Source organism: Hemibagrus wyckioides, linkage group LG07, assembly GCF_019097595.1.
Source record: "Hemibagrus wyckioides isolate EC202008001 linkage group LG07, SWU_Hwy_1.0, whole genome shotgun sequence".
Lineage (NCBI taxonomy): Eukaryota > Metazoa > Chordata > Actinopteri > Siluriformes > Bagridae > Hemibagrus > Hemibagrus wyckioides.
The window spans coordinates 15,466,304-15,487,920 of NC_080716.1; the positions used below are offsets into that span (position 1 = coordinate 15,466,304).

The following is a 21,617-nucleotide window of genomic DNA, read 5'->3' on the forward strand; positions in this document are numbered from 1 at the left end:
TCAAGTCTTCGGGTTTGAGTCATTGAGCCGGAAACAGAAAAGATTAGTTTGTCTATCAAGTCTTCGGGTTTGAGTCATTGAGCCAGTAACAGAAAAGATTAGTTTGTCCATCAAGTCTTCGGGTTTGACTCATTGAGCCGGTAACAGAAAAGATTATTTCATTTTTTGAGTCTTCGGTTTCGGGTCTTTCGTTCATTGAGCCGGAAACAGAAAAGATTAGTTCATTTTTCGAGTCTTCAGGTTTGTAAAGTGACATGACCGCTTTATTGGATACAGAAATGAATTCATTCTCAAACATTCTTACAGTTTTTTTTAATCTTACTGTTATGTGATGCATTATAGCTTTTTATTTCCTACAGACTATAAATGTGTGAATATCTGTCATTGTGGTTCTTTTCCATAATACTAAATGTTTTAATAAAGAGTTGGTTAATGCTTTAAACTTCATTAGGGAAAATCATTCTTGCTTTCTTTCTTTCTTATTTATCCACTTTTTATTTTATTTTATTTATTAACTTACTGTTTATTTATTCTTTGTATTATTTATCTGAATAAACATCAACTAACCCTTCAGTGTAGAAAATAGAAATGTATAAATTCATGCATAAATCTGAGTGTTGTTTTTAATCCATTTGCAGTTATTTAATAATATAGAATCTGACCTAAACATAACCTTAATGTATGAAACTAATATTAATTATTCACATTAATAGTCTTATTGCTTTTATGTTATGCCCCTGTGTCATTTATGAGTTTATGAGTTATCAGTATTATACCAGCAAATGCACAATTGGTGGCAAAATAAACAATAGGTACTTTATGTTTGCAGTTTTAGTTTATTTTAATAAGTAGTATTTGTTTACAGATAAAGACAGAACAGCAAATTAGCATTTCCAAGTAAAATGTGGATTTATTTATTTATTTTTATTTTTTTTTAAAAAAACCTCACACACCACTGTGGGAAACAAATTTTCGTGTGTTCTCGCAGAGGAAGGCTCACTAACCTGTTCAGGAAAGGTCGTAAACATTCTTTCTCGCAACCAAATGGGTCACAAATCTTAGTGGGTAAACATAGTCTCTAATAGGGGGTAGGGGAAAATGAGGGGGCTGCTTTAACACAACCTGAAGGACAGCCACCAAAGTCTGTATAAATACCAGAGGTTTCCTGTCTGTCTGTGGAGATCTTGATGACCACAGCACTTCTGAGTGTGTTCTAATCTTCAATAAAAGATTCCTGCAACATACTTCCAAGTCTCTGTGATCGCTCTTCTACCGGTCTTCGGTTAATTTACAACAGTTGGTGCCGTGACCCGGAGAGAAGTTGACACAAGAATCAGATGCCAGAATTCACATCAGTTGGTGCAAGGAACCTGAAAGAGCTAACTGATCCAGAGCTAAGCCTACACCAGTGACACTGTTTGTTCCAGACTGATCACCTGAAACAAGTCCAGACTAAACTTCTGCAACTCAACTCTCAGATTTGGTGTGTCACTCTATTAAACGAACCTAAAGACCAGGATTTGAGTAATCCAGTTATCCTCTGAAAAAGTCAGGGAAGTGTTAAACACAGCTGTGGGGTGTTTTAACAATTGGTTATCCTCTGTAAATCAGGGAAGCCTCTGTACATATTCTGTTACAGGGAAGGTTAACTACCGTTGTGTGTTAACAAATTGTTTATCCTCTGTAAATCAGGGAAGCCTCTGTACATACTCTGTTACAGGGAAGGTTAATTACCGTTGGGTGTTAACAAATTGTTTAGCCTCTCTTTATTAGGGAAGAAGTTGATTTATTTTATTTTATTTGTTCTTGTTGTTTTATTAGGGAAAAGTAATAAAACAGCAGAAATATAACTAGATAGTTTCTAAAGTAACTGAAACTGTAGTGAGCCCGACGCACTGCGGCTCTGTGAAGTTTAAAACAATAACCCGAAGTAGTGTGGTTTTGTCCGACGAACTGTGATAGTGCTTTAAACTTAAGTTTAAGCCCGAAGTACTGTGGCTAAGTTGACTGTTTTAAAATATAACAAAAACCCGACGTAGTGTGGTTTTGTCCGACGTACTGTGACAGTGTTACATTTGAAACTGTTTGTGAGTGTTGTTTGTGAGCTGTGAGTGTTATTGTAGTTGGACTTGAGGCCCGACGGAGTGTGGCTGTGAGACTTTCGAGTTCAAAAGCCCGACGTATTGTGGTGGTTTATTCAATTTGAGTCCGAAGTACTGGAGCTGTGAATAAATAGACTAACGGGTATCTTAAAGTAACTAGATAACGTGTAGTCACTAAAGTTGTTCATACTAAATTCATTAATTCAGTAAGATTGTGTAAATGGAAGAGCTGATTGTTAAATACATCGCTAAGCATGGGAATGTCATCTCAGGGAATGTTCGATGGAATCGAGAACATTGCTGATAAGCCTTATGAGTGGGCTATTGCCAAATTTGAAAATCATCCCAATATGCCTAAGAATGAAAAAGGAAAAATTGCCAATGTGCTTCAAGCAGTTCTGGGCGCATACAAAGTAACTAAGAAGACTCTAGATGTGTTAAAGGCTGAAAATGAGAAACTTCAATCTAGACTGGGTGATGGGCTAATTTATAAAAGAAATTTCCAGTCTAGTGAAACAATCTGGAAAGATGAAAAGGCCAACATGAAGAATGAGATTGCATTTCTTAGAATTAACAACAGCATGCTAAAGTCATCTGTGGAAACACTGTCCAATGAATTGGAGGAATCAAAGATTGCTTGTCAATTTCTGATCAAAAATGGCACATTGTGTAACCAGGTTCCAGAAATGAGAGATTTGTGTAAAGAAAGCAATGAGAATTCAAAAAGAGATTCTCAGCCAGTCCTTGGTCAGTACTCTGACGGTACAGTTGATTTACCCATGGCACCAATTTGCTCTACTGCAGCTGTGTGCACTGGTGAAGGAAGGGAGAAACCTTTGACCTTGGCACCAATGGCAGTAGGGGTTAAAAAGCTCCATAGGAATAGAGGCTGCAAGGTTTCCTGTAGAAAGGAGGACCAAGCTACTGGAGATAAAAAGGAAAGACCACCCCCTTGTAACCCTGATAACCTCCTAGTGTGTTATTCATGTGGCAAGGAAGGACATATTTCCAGAAATTGCAGATTTTCTCTTAAGAAAGAAAAGAGAACAGGCCCAAAAATTGATCAGTTACAGGCCACTGTAAACAGATTGAGTGAGGAGCTCAAAAATCTGTGTAACTCTTTGCCTGCTATTTATCGCCAAGCCACTCAGCAAATTTGGAATAGTCGGAAAAACAAGGTGTCTTTTGTGCAGAAAGTGCATCACCACAAATTTGGAACTAGAGATGAGTTAATGGTAAAGAACTACCAACCTGAGGGCCCATGGGCTGCTAACTGGGTGCAACCATGCAGAGATTCAGTTTACAAGCTCTGCCATAAAACTAAATACCAACAACCTATTAAGAGATGGTCCCACAATGATCAATTAAAAACCATAAAAATCTGAAGCCAATCATACTGGGCCATGTAAATAGTCAAGTGTATATGTAAGTCTTTGTAATGTTTTCTGTCTTATGTGTAGGAAAAAGGGCATAAATTCATTAGGAGAAATCAGCAGCATAATCACATGTCTAGTCAGCCTGCTTATAACCCTAGTGTTGTCCCCACACTCCCACTGAAAGTCTAGGACAACTTGCTCAGGTGCTTCTGAGAGCACAGCAGGGGCAGGCAGAGCAGGAAAAAACTAATTGTTTACCTTTCCCTGGTTATGTACGATAATGATAAAAGCTGGATATAGTTGCACAGGGTATGGGTCCATGTCTTAGAGCAGTACAGGCAGTTCACCTAACCTTACTAGCCTGTTCAGGTATTGTGTTGGCACAGGCTTTAACTGTAAGATGCCCACATGCAGTATCTGCCTTAATGAGTCAAGCTAAAATCACATCTTTCACCTCCTCACGTTGGGGGAAATTGGGTAGCCACAGTCACAGACCCAAATATAATTTTGCAACGTGCCCCAGTCACTAATCCATCCTCTTGTATGATGTTCGCAAGGACTGATGTTTCTGAAGAGGATGAGAATGAGGTGACTCATGATTGTGTTATGCTTACACACTCATCTCCAAGTATAATTGCAGAGACACCCCTAAAGAATGCAGATTTTGAATTGTATGTTGATGGTTCTGCACAAGTCATTAAGGAAACAGACGGGCAGGATATGCCTTTGCCAGATCACTTTTCTGCACAAGCTGCAGAATTGATAGCATTGACCAGAGCATGTACATTAGCTTCAGACTCAACAGCAAATGTTTATACTGACTCTAGATTTGCTTTTGTAGTAGTTCATCATTATATGGCAAAGTCGTCAGTTCCTCACATCTTCTGGGACACCTATAAAGCATGCTGACTTAGTCAAAGACCCACTGTGTGCTATGACACTTCCTAAACATCTAGCTGTAATAAAAGTGAAAGCACATGCTACAATTAACTCTGAAGAAGCAAAAGGCAATGCTCTTGCAGACACAGCTGCCAAACAAGGCTGTTTAGGTGTGCTGGCAAGAAAGCTCAAAGTGTTGTTGTGCCCCCAGATTCACTCAGTGATCTCTATGAAGATGTTCCGCTTTATGAAGCTTGGACATGGCTAGACAAGGGGGCTAAAGTTAATTCATCAGGCTGTTGGGTCAAAGGGGGAAGATATGTCGCGCACCTGAGTCTTTGTTACCCTATCTGGTATTTGCTAACCCCAACAGCTAAACAACTTAGGACACATTAATCCAACAGCAATGGTTCACCGATTTTCTAATCAGTGGTGGAACCCAGCTTTCAGAGCAGTAGCGACAGAGACAGCAAAAAGATGTGTTGCATGTCAGCAGAACAATGATGTCCCAGCAACAGTCACACCAGCAGCACACACCCCAGCCCCACCAGGGCCTTTTCGGCAACTGCAGGTTGACTACATATCATTACCACGATGCAGAGGAAAAACTGATGTCTTGACAGTGGTAGAAAAATTCTCCAGATGGGTAGAAGCCGATCCCACCGGTCGAGCCACTGCCACACATACAGCTAAATGCCTTGTCAGTGACTTTATCTCCAGATGGGATCTGCCTGACACTATTGACTCTGATCAAGGTACACACTTCACAGGTGAAGTAGTTAAAGAAGTGGCAAGTGGAATTTGCATTGTCCATATAGACCACAAGCCTCAGGGCAAGTTGAAAGAGCTAATAGGACAATAAAGACCAGACTGAGTAAAATGCATCAAGAAGGAATACCCTGGGTTGAAGCTCTTCCTGAAGTACTCTGCAGCATCAGAGCATCCCCCAACTGGTCTGTTGGGCTTAGCCCTCATGAAATAATAACAGGGCATCCTATGTCTATGCCAGGAGCTATTGATCTTAGAAGTGCCAATGTACACATTGCATCAGATGCTCTTATCACATACTGTGAAAATCTTTCTAAGGCAGTAGAGATGGCCAGAGACAGAGTAGGTGCTTGTTGGGAGCCACCTCCTGAGGGCGGTCATGCTGTCATTCCAGTACAATGGGTAATGATAAGATCATTTAAGAGCAAGCCACTGGAACCTAAATGGCAGGGACCATACCAGGTGTTATTAGTAACGGCTGCAGCAGTATTGTGTTGTGGGAAAAAAACATGGACTCACATTTCCCACTGTAAGGTAGTTCAACCACCTGTAGGGGCAGACTAGGACACACGGACCAGAAAGGAGCCAGAGGAAAGAACTGAGTTGCAATAGGCTTCGGGGGTTACCCAAAGGCGAAGATTCCCTAATAGGTTTTCCCTTTTTAGATTATTCCCCACCTTGACTGGTCCATAGGTGTCAGGGTATATGTGAAGATTAGGGCAAGGAACTACTCTTACAGACACAATCTGCTATACGATCAAAGACAGCATAACATCTGAGATGTAAAAAAAAATATTTTTATTTGTTTGTTTTTTCTGTTTGTGTGTGTTGGACTGTTTGTGTTTTGGATTTTTTCTCATGTTTTCTTCTTCTTTTGTTTTTCATTTTGTATTTGCAGGGGGTCATTCCAGAACTCATCACTGCTACACCTGCAAGCGAAGTTCACCACATACATCTATAGAGGGCCACCATAAACAGAGGAGGAGAACCTTATCAGAGGGAATCTGCGGCCACCAAAGACATCCGACACTGTAACACACCGAAAGTGAAAATCTGCCATATAGAAAGTGTGCTTGGACTATATCATATCTATAAAACTTCATAATATGATAATGGAAAATTCCTCATGGTTGGAGGTTCTTTTTAGTCAATCATGGTCATGGATTAAAGAAACCGCCGTTTTTGTCAGTTCCCTTAATTTTACTTTTAGGCTATGTATGCTGTCAGGTATTCATATGCTGCATACGACAGACAGCTAAACCACATTATAGAAATGCATCAACTGTTAAAGTTAAAACATACTACCCCTGAAAATTTATTACAGTTATGAGAGTTTATAAGGGAACTCTCAAAGGGGAAATTGTGGGAAACAAATTTTCTTGTGTTCTCGCAGAGGAAGGCTCACTAACCTGTTCGGGAAAGGTCGTAAACATTCTTTCTTGCAACCAAATGGGTCGCAAATCTTAGTGCGTAAACATAGTCTCTAATAGGGGGTAGGGGAAAATGAGGGGGCTGCTTTAACACAACCTGAAGGAGAGCCACCAAAGTCTGTATAAATACCAGAGGTTTCTTGTCTGTCTGTGGAGATCTTGATGACTACAGCACTTCTGAGTGTGTTCTAATCTGCAATAAAAGATTCCTGCAACATACTTCCAAGTCTCCATGATCGCTCTTCTACTGATCTTCGGTTAATTTACAACACCACACATATACTCAAGAAATATTAAACAATAAAAAAGGAGACTGACAGAATTATTATTTTTCAGAAAGTGTTTATTGCACAAATATTTTGATAATTTTATGATATCTTATAGTTTTATAATTTAATACCTTATGAAGTCAATAATATTAATGTAATATTGTATTTGTCATAAGATACTGAGACGGGAAGCAGTCACATTACAGGAACGAACAACATGAATCCAAAGACTTGTTATGTAAACTAATCTTTTCTGTTTCCGGCTCAGACTGCATTGCCTTAGCCTATAAGGATGTCAGGTGAACGAAAGACTCGAACCCGAAGACTCGAAAGGTGAACTAATCTTTTCTGTTTCCAGCTCAGACTGCATTGCCTTAGCATACAGGGCTGTCAGGTGATGAACGAATGAATCAAACCCGAAGACTCGATAGATGAACTGATCTTTTCTGTTTCCGGCTCAGACTGCGTTGCCATACGGGGCTGTCACGTGATGAACAAACTGATTCGAACCGAAGGTGCGGGAGATTAATCATTCTGTTGGGTATACAGAAGATGGCATGGCATAGCTTAGTTTAGGATGTTACGTGACAAAAGAACGAACGAATTCGACCCAAAAAATCCAGAGGTGAGGTGATGAAGTAACAGACTGCATAGCCTCAAGACACAGGTAAGCTATTACTTATAATATGACAGTTCTTTCTTATTCGAAATATGATCAATATGTGCGTGAGTAGATGTGTTAGGGAATTAACATGTAACATTTTAACTACATTCTGCTGAAGTGAATGATATGAATGAAATGACTCGAAAAAAGATTCGTTCATTTTGCTGAACGAGATTCAAAGAACCGAATCAGTAAAATGATCTGAACTTCCCATCACTAGTCAATAGTCATCTGCGCAGGTCAGCTGACTTATCAAATGACTTCCGGTCGGATTATATAAAGTATTTCATAATAAAAGTTCTCACAGTGTTTTTTTTGAAGTAAGTTAGGACAGACAGACAGACAGACAGACAGACAGACAGATAGATAGATAGATAGATAGATAGATAGATAGAAGGGGAAGGAATGAGCCTTTTCATTAGCCATTTGTTGCCTCTGGTGAAAAGCCTTGGTGAAGACATTACCTGTATTGCAATGGGAATGAGGCCATCGTCTGGATGTTCATATAGTAAACACAAAGGAGTTGCTATATACTGCTTTTTTCCTCTTATCACATTCTCAGGGATGCCATCCACTACAGCATAGTCAACAAGGTATTGTATGTCATTACAGTGTTGAAGACATTAGTTGGGATGAGGATGTTAAGTGTTGTTACTTAATAGGAGCTGGCTCTAACTGTTAACTGGTGTTCACTTTAAGGAGGTGGGGAGTGTTTGAGGGTGTGGTTAGCTGGCAGGTTAGGAGGGCAGCTAGTTTTGTTTTGCATGTTCTTCTTGTTTTTGGTTGTTGTACGGCGTGGGTTGCGGCCAGAACAGCACCCCTATAGTTCTTGAATAAAGCCAATGAATGAGGAAAGTTCCATCTGGTTGATTAGTAGTAATTTGGTGTCAGAGTGTTTGTGGACACACAGCCGGGCGGCAGATCCACGCTGGATTTCGGGAGAGGCGGACGAAAAGAGTGAAGCTATCAGGTTACAAGCTGCGGAAGCTGGCTTTGCGCCCCTCATCGCTTTGCGCGGGAAATATGTGCTTCAACAAAATGGCGCAGAAATGACGGTGCATGTGCAAGCTGGCATGCCGCGCTCTCGCTATGATGTGATAACGCAGGATGTAAACAATCATGGCGGCCCACAGTTCCCCAGGGAGTATATCCGAGATTCAGACATTCGTGCTATTAAAACACCACGGTTCTCCGGTAAGACAGATTGGGATGCATTCCGAGCCCAGTTTGAACTGTTAGCTGATGCTGCAGGCTGGTCTGTAAACCATAAAGCCTTACAGCTAACGCTGTGCCTCACTGATGATGCAGCTGCATGCCTGTTGTTAATGAGCCCTGCAGAGGGGAATGATTATAATGCACTGGTTGGGGCCCTTCACAGACGGTTTGGACATTGTAGTCAGCCTGTCCTTTTAAGGACAGAATTTCATAACAGATACCGAAGACAAGGTGAGCCCCTCCATATTTTAGCCAATGACATTGAATGTTTATGTAAGCGTGCCTACACTGAAATGCCGCCATCAGTCCAAAATGAGCTTGCTAGAGCTTGCTCTGTGCGGTAAGACACGCGGTGGCGGTGTGTGTGTTTACATCAACACAGAATGGTGTAAGGACTCTGTGCTTGTGTCTAATTATTGCTCATTGCTAGTGGAGTTTGTGAGTGTTAGATGCAGACCTTTTTATTTACCCCAGGAATTCACCACTACTTTCATTATCGGAGTGTACATTCCACCCAGCGCTAATGCTAAGGAGGCTCTGTGTGAGCTGTATGGAGCTATTAGCGAGCTGCAGAATGCTCACCCCGACGGACTGTTTATCATCGCCGGAGATTTCAATCATGCAAATCTCAGAACAGTGCTCCCTAAATTCCATCAGTATGTGGACTTTGCTACGAGAGGGACGAACACGCTGGATGTTGTTTACACAAACATCTGTGATGTTGATTCCAGCATACAGACCACTCATCAGACGCTCTAAACCGGTTCTGAAACAGGTTAAAACCTGGCCAGCAGGAGCCATCTCTGCTCTTCAGGATTGTTTCGAGTGCACTGACTGGGACATGGTTAGGGAGGCTGCAACCAACGGTGACTCTATTGACTTGGAGGAGTACACAGCATCAGTGACTAGCTACATCGGGAAATGCATCGATGACGTGACCGTCTCCAAGACCATCACCACACACTCCAACCAGAAGCCGTGGATGACTGCAAAAGTGCGTGCTCTCCTGAAGTCAAGAGACTCTGCCTTCAGATCAGGGGACAGGGCGGCCTTAAAAATAGCAAGGGCCAAACTGTCCCGAGCCATCAGAGAGGCAAAGTGCGCGCACGCCCAGAGAATCCACGGCCACTTCCAGAATAGCAGAGACTCCCGGCGCATGTGGCAGGGCATCCAGGCGATCACCAACTACAGGACAACTTCACCTGCCTGTGACAGTGATGCCTCCCTTCCAGACGCGCTGAACGACTTCTACGCTCGGTTTGAGGCACAGAACAACACAACAGCGAGGATGACCATCTCTCCTCCTAATGACCCAGTGCTCTGTCTCACCACGGCTGATGTGAGGAGAACTCTATGCAGAGTTAACCCACGGAAGTCTGCTGGACCAGACAACATTCCTGGCAGAGTTCTCAGGGAGTGTGCAGAGCAGCTAGCAGATGTCTTCACTGACATCTTCAACATCTCACCGAGCAGCTCCTTCATCCCAACGTGCCTCAAGACAATGACCATCGTCCCTGTGCCAAAGAAGTCTATGGTTTCCTGCCTCAATGACTATCATCCTCATACACTCACAACAATCGTGATGAAATGCTTCGAGAGGCTCGTCATGAAGCACATCGAGTCACAGCTACCACCCTCACTGGACCCCTTACAGTATGCGTATCGTCCTAACCGCTCCACGGACGACGCCATCACCACAACCCTCCACCTGGCCCTCACACACCTGGACTGTAAGGACTCCCACGTTCGAATGCTGTTCATAGATTTCAGTTCAGCATTCAACACAATCATCCCTCAGCTGATTGAGAAGCTGAGTCTGCTGGGCCTGAACACCTCTCTCTGCACCTGGATCCTAGATTTCCTGACTGGGAGACCTCAGTCAGTCCGGATCGGGAACAGTATCTCCAGCACCACCACACTGAGCACTGGAGCTCCTCAGGGCTGTGTGCTCAGTCCATTGCTGTTCACTCTGCTGACTCACGACTGTGCAGCAATGCACAGCTCCAACCACATCGTCAAGTTTGCAGATGACATGACCGTGGTGGGTCTCATCAGTAAGAACGATCAGTCAGCATACAGAGAGGAGGTGCAACATCTAACAGCCTGGTGCAGAGCCAACAACCTCTCCCTGAATGTCGACAAGACCAAAGAGATGGTTGTTGACTTCAGGAGAGCACAGAGTGACCATTCTCCGCTGTTCATCAACGGCTCTTCGGTGGAGATCGTCAAGAGCACCAAATTCCTTGGTGTCCATCTGGCGGAGAACTTCACCTGGTCACTCAACACCAGCTCCATCACCAAGAAAGCCCAGCAGCACCTCTACTTCCTGAGGAGGCTGAGGAAAGCCCATCTCCCTTCCCCCATCCTGACTGTGTTCTACAGAGGCACCATCGAGAGCATCCTGAGCAGCTGCATCACTGCCTGGTTTGGGAACTGCACCGTCTCGGATCGCAAGACCCTTCAGCAGATAGTGAGGACAGCTGAAAAGATCATTGGAGTCTCTCTCCCCTCTATCACGGACATTTACACTGCACGCTGCATCCGAAAAGCTAACAGCATTGTGGCTGACCCCACACACCCCTCACACATACTCTTCACCCTCCTGCCATCTGGAAAGAGGTCCCGGAGCATTCGGGCCCTCACAACCAGACTGTGTAACAGTTTCTTTCCTCAAGCCATCAGGCTCCTCAACAACCAGGACTGAACTGTTCTACACTCTCTCTCTCACACACACACACACACACTCTCACTCAGGACTGAACTGTATACAACTCTCTGTCTCTCTCACACACATATACACAAACACTCTCTCTCTCTTGACTGTGTGGATGCACACACACACACACACACACACACATAATTTATATCGTTCATTACTTATTGCACTACCTCTACCTGTCATCCGCTGCTATAGTTGTATTTATGTTTATTTCTATCTGCACTACCTCAACTGCTGCTATTGTATTTTTGCACACTATTTTTTTTACATCATTTCATTTTATCTTATTTTATTTCACTTACATTCCATTACACATGTTCTTTTCTTTCTTTTTCGGTGCTAAGTGTCCTGTGTTCTTTTTTGTGTTTGTTTCTTGTATTTATTGTCTTTTGCACTGTCTTGTCTATGCTCTGTTTGCACCTAGCTGCACACTGTGCACTTTACGTGGCTAAGACAAACTTCTGTGGTGTTGTTATTTTTGTGTTGAACTCTTTGTTGTTGTATGTTTATGTAGCACCAGGTCCTGGAGAAATGTTGTTTCATTTCATTATGTACTGCGTCAGCTATATGTGGTGGAAATAACAATAAGGCTTCTTGAATCTTGAATCTAGAGACAGGTTTATCCAGGTGCTCAGCCCACGAGAGCTCCGGGTACAGACACAGCTGGCCCACCCAACCACTCTGAGTGAAGTGTTGGAACTGGCTATTGAAAGGGAGATATTGGGGGCAGACAGGAATACGAATGACTTAACTCCAGTGGTGAGAGCTGCAGAAATGTCTGAATTGCCCACAGAGTCGCCTGTGGGGCTGGGTAACTCTATGAACGCTGTGGTGCTGTGCCCTGGCTGCTCCGCTCCAGAACCCCATGCACGCCGCCGATCTTCAGTTTGTTGGGGTTGTGGCCGACCAGGCCATCTGATCAGACAGTGCCCCAGGCTCAGTTTGCAGGGAAATGCCCAAGGGCCCATGTAGACAGGGGAACGCGGGCCTGTAATATTATCTCCCATACTGTGTCCCCTACTGAGGATGAGGAGCAGCGAGTGGAGGAAAGAGTTAGTCCACAGCCTACAGAGACTATTATGGTAGTGGGTTGGTCTTATGTGGGAAATTTCTGCCATATTCCCATTATAGTGGCGGGCGTCACATGTACAGCCCTGGTTGACACTGGGTCAAATGCAACCCTGATCCGACCGATATTGTTCCTGTGGAGACCGTTTTGGAACCGACTTCTACTCATCTAAGTCTGTGACAGGTGATGTTGCACAGATAAAAGGGAAAGGACTCTTCCTGTTTGACATTGGAGGTCTGTCTGTGTCGTTCTATGCATGGGTGGCTGATGTACAGGACCCCTGCATTCTGGGACTGGATTTCTTGAGAACTATTTGCTGTGTTAGATCTCTGTAACGACTCACTTACCCTCCCTGGGGGTGGTTCAGTACAATTAACCCGCCAAACATCGAGCCTAACTCCAGTGCCCCTATCTGCATATACAGCAGACACCTCCACACATACCCTTGTCATGAGGAAACCAGCCTGTGGGCCATCACCTCTTGCTGGGGAAAATCCATCCGTTAGTTTGAATGAGTACACACGCCAGGGCCCTGGTTGTAATGCTGAATCCCTTTCATTTTTTGTCCCTTTGACACACAATGGACTGTGTGTGGATGCTGCACTGGGGAATGACAAGGGAAGGACTTGGATTACAGCTGTGAGAGACATTTGGACCAAAAACTGTGCTGGCTTAACGGAACAACAAAAGATGCGCTTGTGGGAAGTCTTGGAGAACTTTAAGGACATTTTTGCTCTAAATGAGAATGAGGTGGGACTAACGCATTTGGTGCAGCATGTTATTGACACAGGAGATGCCAGCCCGGTAAGAGTAAGACCATGCCGTCTTCCCCTGGCCCGTCAGGCAGCTGTGGAGTCTGAATTAGAGGTGATGCTACAAGCAGGCATAGTGGAACCTTCAGAGAGCCCGTGTTCTTCAGCAGTTGTCATGGTGCCATGGTGCCATGGAAAAATAGTTCCAGATGGCGGTTCTGTATAGATTTTTGTCAGCTCAACAAAGTTACAAAGAAAGATTCTTATCCCCTTCCCAGGGTGGATGAGTCCCTTGACTTGTCCCTTGACGCTGGATTTGAGAAGTGGTTACTGGCAAGTGCTGTTGTACCCCTGAATATGCTCCCAAAACTGCATTCCGCACAAACGGGGGCCTCTGGCAGTTCAAGGTTCTTCCTTTTGGGCTCTGCAATGCACCTGCCACGTTTGAACGGCTCATGTGTTGGAGGGAGTTCCTCGCCGTGAATGTCTTGGATATTTGGATGATCTGCTAGTTCATGGTGCATCATTTGATGGAGCACTTGACTCCCTCCGTCGTGTGCTTGGAAGAGTGGCGGCGGCAGGCCTAAAACTACATCCAGATAAATGCCACTTTATGAGGCGGGAAGTTGAGTTTCTTGGCCACAAACTGGGGAGGGAAGGCATAGGCACCCTGGAGGAAAAAATTAACACCATCAGAGACTGGCCAGCCCCTACAGGCCTTAAGCAGTTGAAGAGTTTTCTAGGGCTAACATCTTACTATAGAAGGTTTGTAAAAGGGTTTTCGTGCATAGCCGCGCCACTCTTCCAACTCCAACAGAAAGACTGTGCCTTTGTATGGACTGGTGAGTGCCACAAGGCGTTCGATACCCTTAGGCAGGCATTAATTAAAGCCCCAGTTCTTGTTCCTCCTGACACTGATCTGCCTTTTGTTTTAGACACAGAAGCAAGCAACGCTGGTGTTGGGGGGTGTTGTCACAGACCGGATCTGAGGGTTAGAAGGAGACTGCATATTTTAGTAGGGTCTTTAACAAGAGTGAGAGGCGCTATTGTGTCACCAGACAGGAGCTGCTTGCAGTGGTTATGGCAGTGAGGCATTTTAAATACTACCTGGGCGGTGTTGCATTCACAATAAGAACTGACCATGCAGCGCTTCAATGGTTGATGTCCTTCAGGGAGCCCGAAGGTCAAGTGGCCTGGTGGTTGGAGGAGCTCCAGTCATACAACTTCACAGTAGTTCACAGGGCGGGGTCTCACCATACCAACGCTGATGCTTTGTCTCGTCGCCCTTGTGCTGCTGGGGGCTGCCATCATTCTGAGAAAAGAGAGATACGGGAGAGGGAACTGTGTCAAGAAAATGAGCCTGCACAGCCCGCTTGTGGGGCACTGTTGGTGGTTGACACACCTGAGTGGAGGGCACAGCAGGAGCAAGATGGGGATCTGAAGCCAGTTCTGCAATAGCTGGAGGCACAGCAGAGGCCCGTTTGGGGGGACATTACAGGCTACTCATTGGTCACAAAGGGGTTGTGGTCCAAATTTGACACATTGCAGCTGAGTGATGGGGTGCTCCAGCGTGCATGGAAGGAACCTGCCACTGGGGAGTCCAGATGGCAAGTGGTGGTGCCCAAGGCTTTGAGGGAGTCTGTGTTATCGGCTTGTCATGGGAGTCGCGGAGCTGGGCATTTCGGTATGTCCAAAACCCTGCGCTGCCTTTGTCAAGGGTTCTACTGGGGTCGGCACAGACGGGACGTGGAAGATTTCTGCCATAGGTGTGATGCTTATGCTGCCTATAAGGGTCCTCTCAACAAGTCCCGTGCAGAACTGCAGCAGCAGGCTGTGGGGGCCCCAATGGAAAGAGTTGCTGTGGACATCATGGGCCCATTTGCTTTCGTGGAAAAAGGTAAGCAATTTTTACTCACTGCTATGGACTATTTTACTAAGTGGCCAGAGGCCTATGCGATTCCAAACCAAGAGGCAGGGACAGTGTCTGATGCCCTGGTGGAGAGGCTGTTTAGCAGGTTCGGGATGGCAGAGATAATTCATAGTGATCAGGGGAGAAATTTTAAATCCAGGCTGTTTGCGGCTAGGCATGCAGAAAACTCTCCCTTGCATCCCCAAAGTGATGGTCTTGTTGAAAGATTTAATAGGACCTTGGCCCAGCAGCTGTATAGGGTACAGATGCCTCGTAAAGGCAGGAAGTTAGCTCTGCACAGAGATAGATTAGCCCCATACAGAGGTACCCTGACTAGCCCTTTCCAATCAGAGACGGCCAAACCACAGACCTCACAGGGTAATAGGGACGCTGACTTCAGTTGTTCAGGAACCTCTTCCTTTAAGCACCTCACACTCAGTCTCTGCCCAAGGATTTTCTTCTGTATCCCATGCCTTAACCCTTCATTTCCTGGTAGGCTCAAGCCAGCAGCCGGATGTGCGGCCAAAGAGGCTGAGGCGGAGGCCTGAGCACCTCAAAGACTTTGTTTGCCCACTTGGGGACAAGGGTTCGTCTTAGTAAGGGGGGGCAATGTAATGTCATTACAGTGTTGAAGACATTAGTTGGGATGAGGATGTTAAGTGTTGTTACTTAATAGGAGCTGGCTCTAACTGTTAACTGGTGTTCACTTTAAGGAGGTGGGGAGTGTTTGAGGGTGTGGTTAGCTGGCGGGTTAGGAGGGCAGCTAATTTTGTTTTGCATGTTCTTCTTGTTTTTGGTTGTCGTACGGCGTGGGTTGCAGCCAGAACAGCACCCCTATAGTTCTTGAATAAAGCCAATGAATGAGGAAAGTTCCATCTGGTTGATTAGTAGTAAACGTTACAGTATATATTTCCAGCCTTCACAGAGAGAAAGAAAGATTGTTATAGGCATTATAATACCAGGACATACTGATCATTATACTGGTGCATAGATTGATTTTGGATAATTTTACTGTCTGGTTTAATCCATTACATTACAGCAGGTTTTGTACTAAACTCAAGCCAAAAATCCTTTTGAAAGCATTACATGAAGGTATCATTACATAAAGATATAAAAACATCTGTGGATTTTAATGACATTCCTCCCATGCACTATTGTAATCATTTGTAACATGCTGTGGACATCACTGGTTAATTAGTGCCTTGTCTATCTGTACCTTTTATTCTGTCTCTCTGTGACACACACACATACACATTTACCCATTCTATCACTGACACTAATACCATTTCCCTCTCTGTTCCTCTAATTTTTTAACCAATCTCTGTGGATCATAATGTTTCAGAACAGCAGGATTTGCAAGACATTTAGCATCAAATACAGAAAACATCCTGTAGTAGCAGATGAACATGAACATGTACCAAACACTGACCCTCACTGACGTTTTTTTTCTTCTGTAATTTAGATAAACATTTTCATCATAAACACACCAAACTGCCAGTGAACACATCAACCACCACATCCGTTTCTGCTGACGTCTTTTGTCTACCTATAGATAACACTGAATACTACACCTTTCTTCTGTATAAATACTCCCAGTTCACCTCAGTAAATTCGAAGAGTTTTGTTATTCAACCACTGTCTCTGTGTGGTTCTTTGGCAAAAAACGTCCCTGATACCAGCAGAGGCAGCGGCAGCAGCACGACTCAGACTTCTTCTCCAAGTGAACACGAAAATTCTAACATGTACCTTTGTAATATAAGAAGACTGCTGATGTTCTTCATCCAACTGCCCTTCATTTCCTATACACCGAGAGTATTGTCTCTGAACAGGACTCTAATAATATCAAAGGTATTTTACTACTTTCTGAGCCCTATGCAAACAGTTTTAATGGGCCACTTATAAACTTCCTTTTTGTCTGGCCCAGATCTGGCCCACCCAATTACACTCGGCCCACATACCACAAAGAATGACGGCCCTTTGGTGGCCCATATCTAGTTTGCCAGAGGTGGGCCAAACATGGGCCAGCACTGGGCCACACCACATAAACCAAAGCATAACCAGGTCACATCTGGCATGCTATCATATAAACAGTGCCATCACTGCCAGACCTGGTCTGCATCTGGTTGACATACCACTTGCCATGCCAGAACTCAGCCAGCAGTGCTGGCTCAATACCAGATGTGGCCCAGACCCATCTACATGTATACAAACTCCTGGTTAATGCTCCACTGAAATCCACAACAAAGAACTATTAGATAAACGTTCAGCATGAAGTCAGAAATAAGCAGAAAAGTGCAAGAACATGCTATAGCCAAACAAGAACATCAACTTTATTAATAATTTTAGCATCAACTTTCAAAAGCTGCTGGGGCAGGTATATTTGTCAAGACAATTAATATGCACATAAAAAATAGATGAATATTTATAATAGGTAAATATTTCATATATTTCTTATACATAATGGCAAGCAACACATACAAGTAATTCAAAAACAAACAAAAAAATCCTGTAGTAAGATGTAAGAATACTGCTGATGGTCTTGAGACAACTGCCTTTCATTTCATGTACACAGAGAGTATTGTCTCTGGACACGACTCTCATAATATCAAAGATATATTACTACTTTCTGAACCCTGTGCAAACAGTTTCAATGGGCGACTTGCCAACTTTCTTTTTGTCTAGGCATACATCATGGTTAATGTTCCAGTGAAATCCCCAACAAAGAGCTATCAGATAAACATTCAGCATTGAGTCAGAAATAATAGGAAAATTGTAAGCACATTGTACAGCCAAACAAGAACATCAAGTTTATTAACAACTGTAGCATCAACTTTCAAAAGCTGCTGGGGAAGGTATATTTGTCAAGACAATGAATATGCACATAAAAAATAGATAAATAATCACAAATGCATGGAGCAATGACATGACAGATTCACAGTAGGCACATTGTGCAATTTATTAATACATTAGTTCTCCAGTTTAAGTGACTGATACACAAAAGATCTTCTAAAAAAATCAGAATTGCTGAACCTTTCACAATAAATAACTGTGATTACTGACAACTGTGACTATGATTTTTTATTTTTATTTTTTTTTACCAATCTCTATGGATCAAGGTCTCTCAGAGGAGCAGGATTTGCTAGCCATTTAGCATCATTGTAGGAAAAAAGACAAGCCAAAATAAGGATTGGATATTTCCTGATATCCTAATGGCCAGTCTGGGCCTGGTGGTGCTGCAGGTTATTCTCCTCACAGCTCCAGGGTTCTTTGAGCTTATGGTACCAAAAACAAATTATATGATTGTTGCTTTCATTTACTGCATCAATTCATATAATCTGATCCTTAAACACCCCTAGGTGTGAATATGTGAGTGCATGGGTTCCTGTGACTGGCGGATGAAGGATGACCAGGAAGATGAATATGAATCTTTTGAAGGATGTGTGGCATCACTGCATAAGTTATGCACCACACCTTACCTTGAACTCTTTATTCAAATTCAAATTTTATTCGTCACATACAAAATCATACACAGTATGACATGTAGTGAAATGCTTATTACGACTGTCCTACATTTGAAGAAGAGTATAAAGTATAAAGTAAAGTGTGTGGACAAGAAAAGTATAGGGATAAAGGCAATAAAAATGTAAATGGAAAAATAGGAAGAAAAAAAACTCTTTGTAGAAATTAAAGACATGATAAGTTATGAAAAACACCAATAGTTACGCAAAGCCGATTGTGTATCGGATATACATATACAAATATATGTGTATGTAAAAATATAAATATATAAAAATGTGTACATAATATAAACATTGTCACAGGCTCGTCGACCTCAACCGCACCCCCGCGCTCCCAATCACCAGACTTTTAATCATCACCACCTGCACTCAATCCCACGGTGCTATTTAAAGCGCTCACTCGCCGAGGGCAGCGGCGAGTATTAAGACTGTTTAGGTATAAGTGCCGTAAGTGCATGCTCTGGTTATCTGCTTGCCTGCCTTTACTGATTTACCTGAGTTACGTTTTGTCTACCTGCCCATTTGCCTTTTTTCTGAGGTACGCCTTGCATTCTACCAGCCTGAGTTAATTAAATCACGTCTCTCTGCCTCCTGAGTTTCACTGTTACAAACATAGTATAAACATAATAATATAATACAATATATTATAAACAGTATATTATATATAATACAATAGTAAAATAATATAATAGTACAATAATATATCTATAACTATAAAATGATAATAATAATTTGATAATATAATATAATGTAATACTTATAAAAATATATGAATAAATAATATATATATATATATATATATATATATATATATATATATATATATATATATATATATACGTATACATATATATATATATATAATACGGTATGTAAAGTGACGGTGCAGTATGCCCACAAAGATGTCCAGTGAGTGTGGTTATTGTGTGTGCAGAGTAGTGCAGGGTATACAAGTAGTGCAATTTCTGTGTGCAACAATCAGCTGAGGTAGAATGTAATGTTCATGTGTGGGGTAAGTCTAGAAAGTCCAGGTACTAGGTCTTCTGATTGAGGGCCCAAATGGCCTGCGGGAAGATTCTCCTCATTCGCTCTGTGTTTGCCTTCAAGGAACGGAAATGTTTCCCTGACCGCAACAGAGAGAAGAGTCCATTGTTGGGATGGCTGAGGTCCTTCATTATCTTCCTGGCCTTAGTCCAGCACCACTTGCTGTATATAGTGTCCAGGTCAGGAAGCTTGGTGCGGATGGTACGCTCGGCTGATCGCACCACCCTCTGGAGAGCTTGCCTGTCCTGTTTGGTGCTGTTTCCAAACCAGGCAGTGATACTTCCCGTCAGGATGCTCTCAATGGTGCAGGTGTAGAATGTCTTTAGCACCTTTGAGGGCAGTTTAAAGTCCTTTAGGCATCTAAGATGATAAAGACTCTGCTGGGCCTTCTTCACCAGGGTGTTAACGTGAGAGGACCATGTCAGGTCCTGCGTGATATAAACACCTAGATACCGGAAACTGTCCACTCTCTCCACTGGGGACCCGTTGATAATCAGGGGCTGTTAATTCCTCTCCTGCTTGGTCCTGAAGTCCACTATCAGCTCCTTAGTCTTGCTGACGTTCAGGAGGAGATTGCTGGCCTGGCACCATAATTCCAGGTTTCTAACCTCCTCTAGGTAGGCCGTCTCATCGTTGTTGGAGATCAGACCCACCACCACAGTATCGTCCGCAAACTTAATGATGTTGTTGGAGCTGGAAGTGGCCACACAGTCGTAGGTGTACAGAGAGTACAGGAGGGGGCTCAGAACACAACCCTGGGGGGCTCCAGTGCTGAGGGTAAGTGAGGGTGAGACATGGTTGCCCAACCGTACCGCCTGTGGTCTGTCTGTCAAGTTGGAGATCCAGCAACACAGGGATGGGCTGAGGCCCAGGATCTCCAACTTAGTGGTGAGTATGGAGGGAATTATGGTGTTAAACACTGAACTGTAGTCAACAAACAGCATTTTGACATAATTCCCCCTTCTGCTGTCCAGATGGCTCAGGGCTGCATGATGGAGGTGTGCAATGGTGTCCTCAATAGATCGGTTGGGACGGTACGTGAACTGTAGCGGGTCCAAGGTGGCAGGTAGGGAAGAAGTGATGAAGTCTCTGTTTAGTCCTTCGAAGCACTTCATCACTACTGAGGTAAGGGCCACTGAGCGGTAGTTGTTCAGGCAGTTGTTCAGGATGGTGTTGGGGCTTAAGAAGGCCTGCACCATGTCTCCAGAGACGGGGAAGTTGGAAGGCAGTTGAATGCACTTCTGGATCCTCCGTGGATTTGACCCATTCAGGAACTGATGGCCAAAAAAACAGTCTTCTTTCCAATGTTCCATAACGTATTCTAATAACATTCATAACACATTTAACAATTAGTAAGCATCATGGTGTGTTGTGTACAGTTCATTGTAAATATTTTTGCCAATATGCTAGAATGAAGCTGATTAAAAATCACTTGTAAATGGTGGACAATAAGGTCACAGCTACAATACCAGCAATGGGACCCTGTAATTTCCAAAAATTTGTTTAATTCCAAAAAAAATTCCAAAAAAATTGTTTAATATCATCCAGATCTTCCCATGACCTTCCAAACCAGATGACCAGCTTCTTTAGAGACATCTCTATGATCCTAAAGGTGATTCAATTAAATATATGTACTCTGCTTAAATGTACACATTACTGTGATGCTTTGTTGAGACTAATAAGGCATTTAGGTTGAGATGTGTAAGACTTAAATAATGCTGTTTTTATGGAGTAACTCTAAACAAAATAAAGATGATAAAATAATTCACTGCTTCTCATTGGCAAAGTGAGCATCCTGGGGAAGATCTGCCACGGATTTGGCGTCTATGCATTTAGGAATTCCTGGAGCCCCAGACTTGCCATCTAACATAACATAACACAAATAAACACCAGTTATATAAAC

General features: G+C 43.2%; 1 pseudogene; it reads right to left on the minus strand.

Moving 5' to 3' along the window:
* Positions 1-21,617, minus strand: part of LOC131355774 (polyunsaturated fatty acid 5-lipoxygenase-like) — a 52,784-nt pseudogene that overhangs the window by 22,099 nt on the left and 9,068 nt on the right.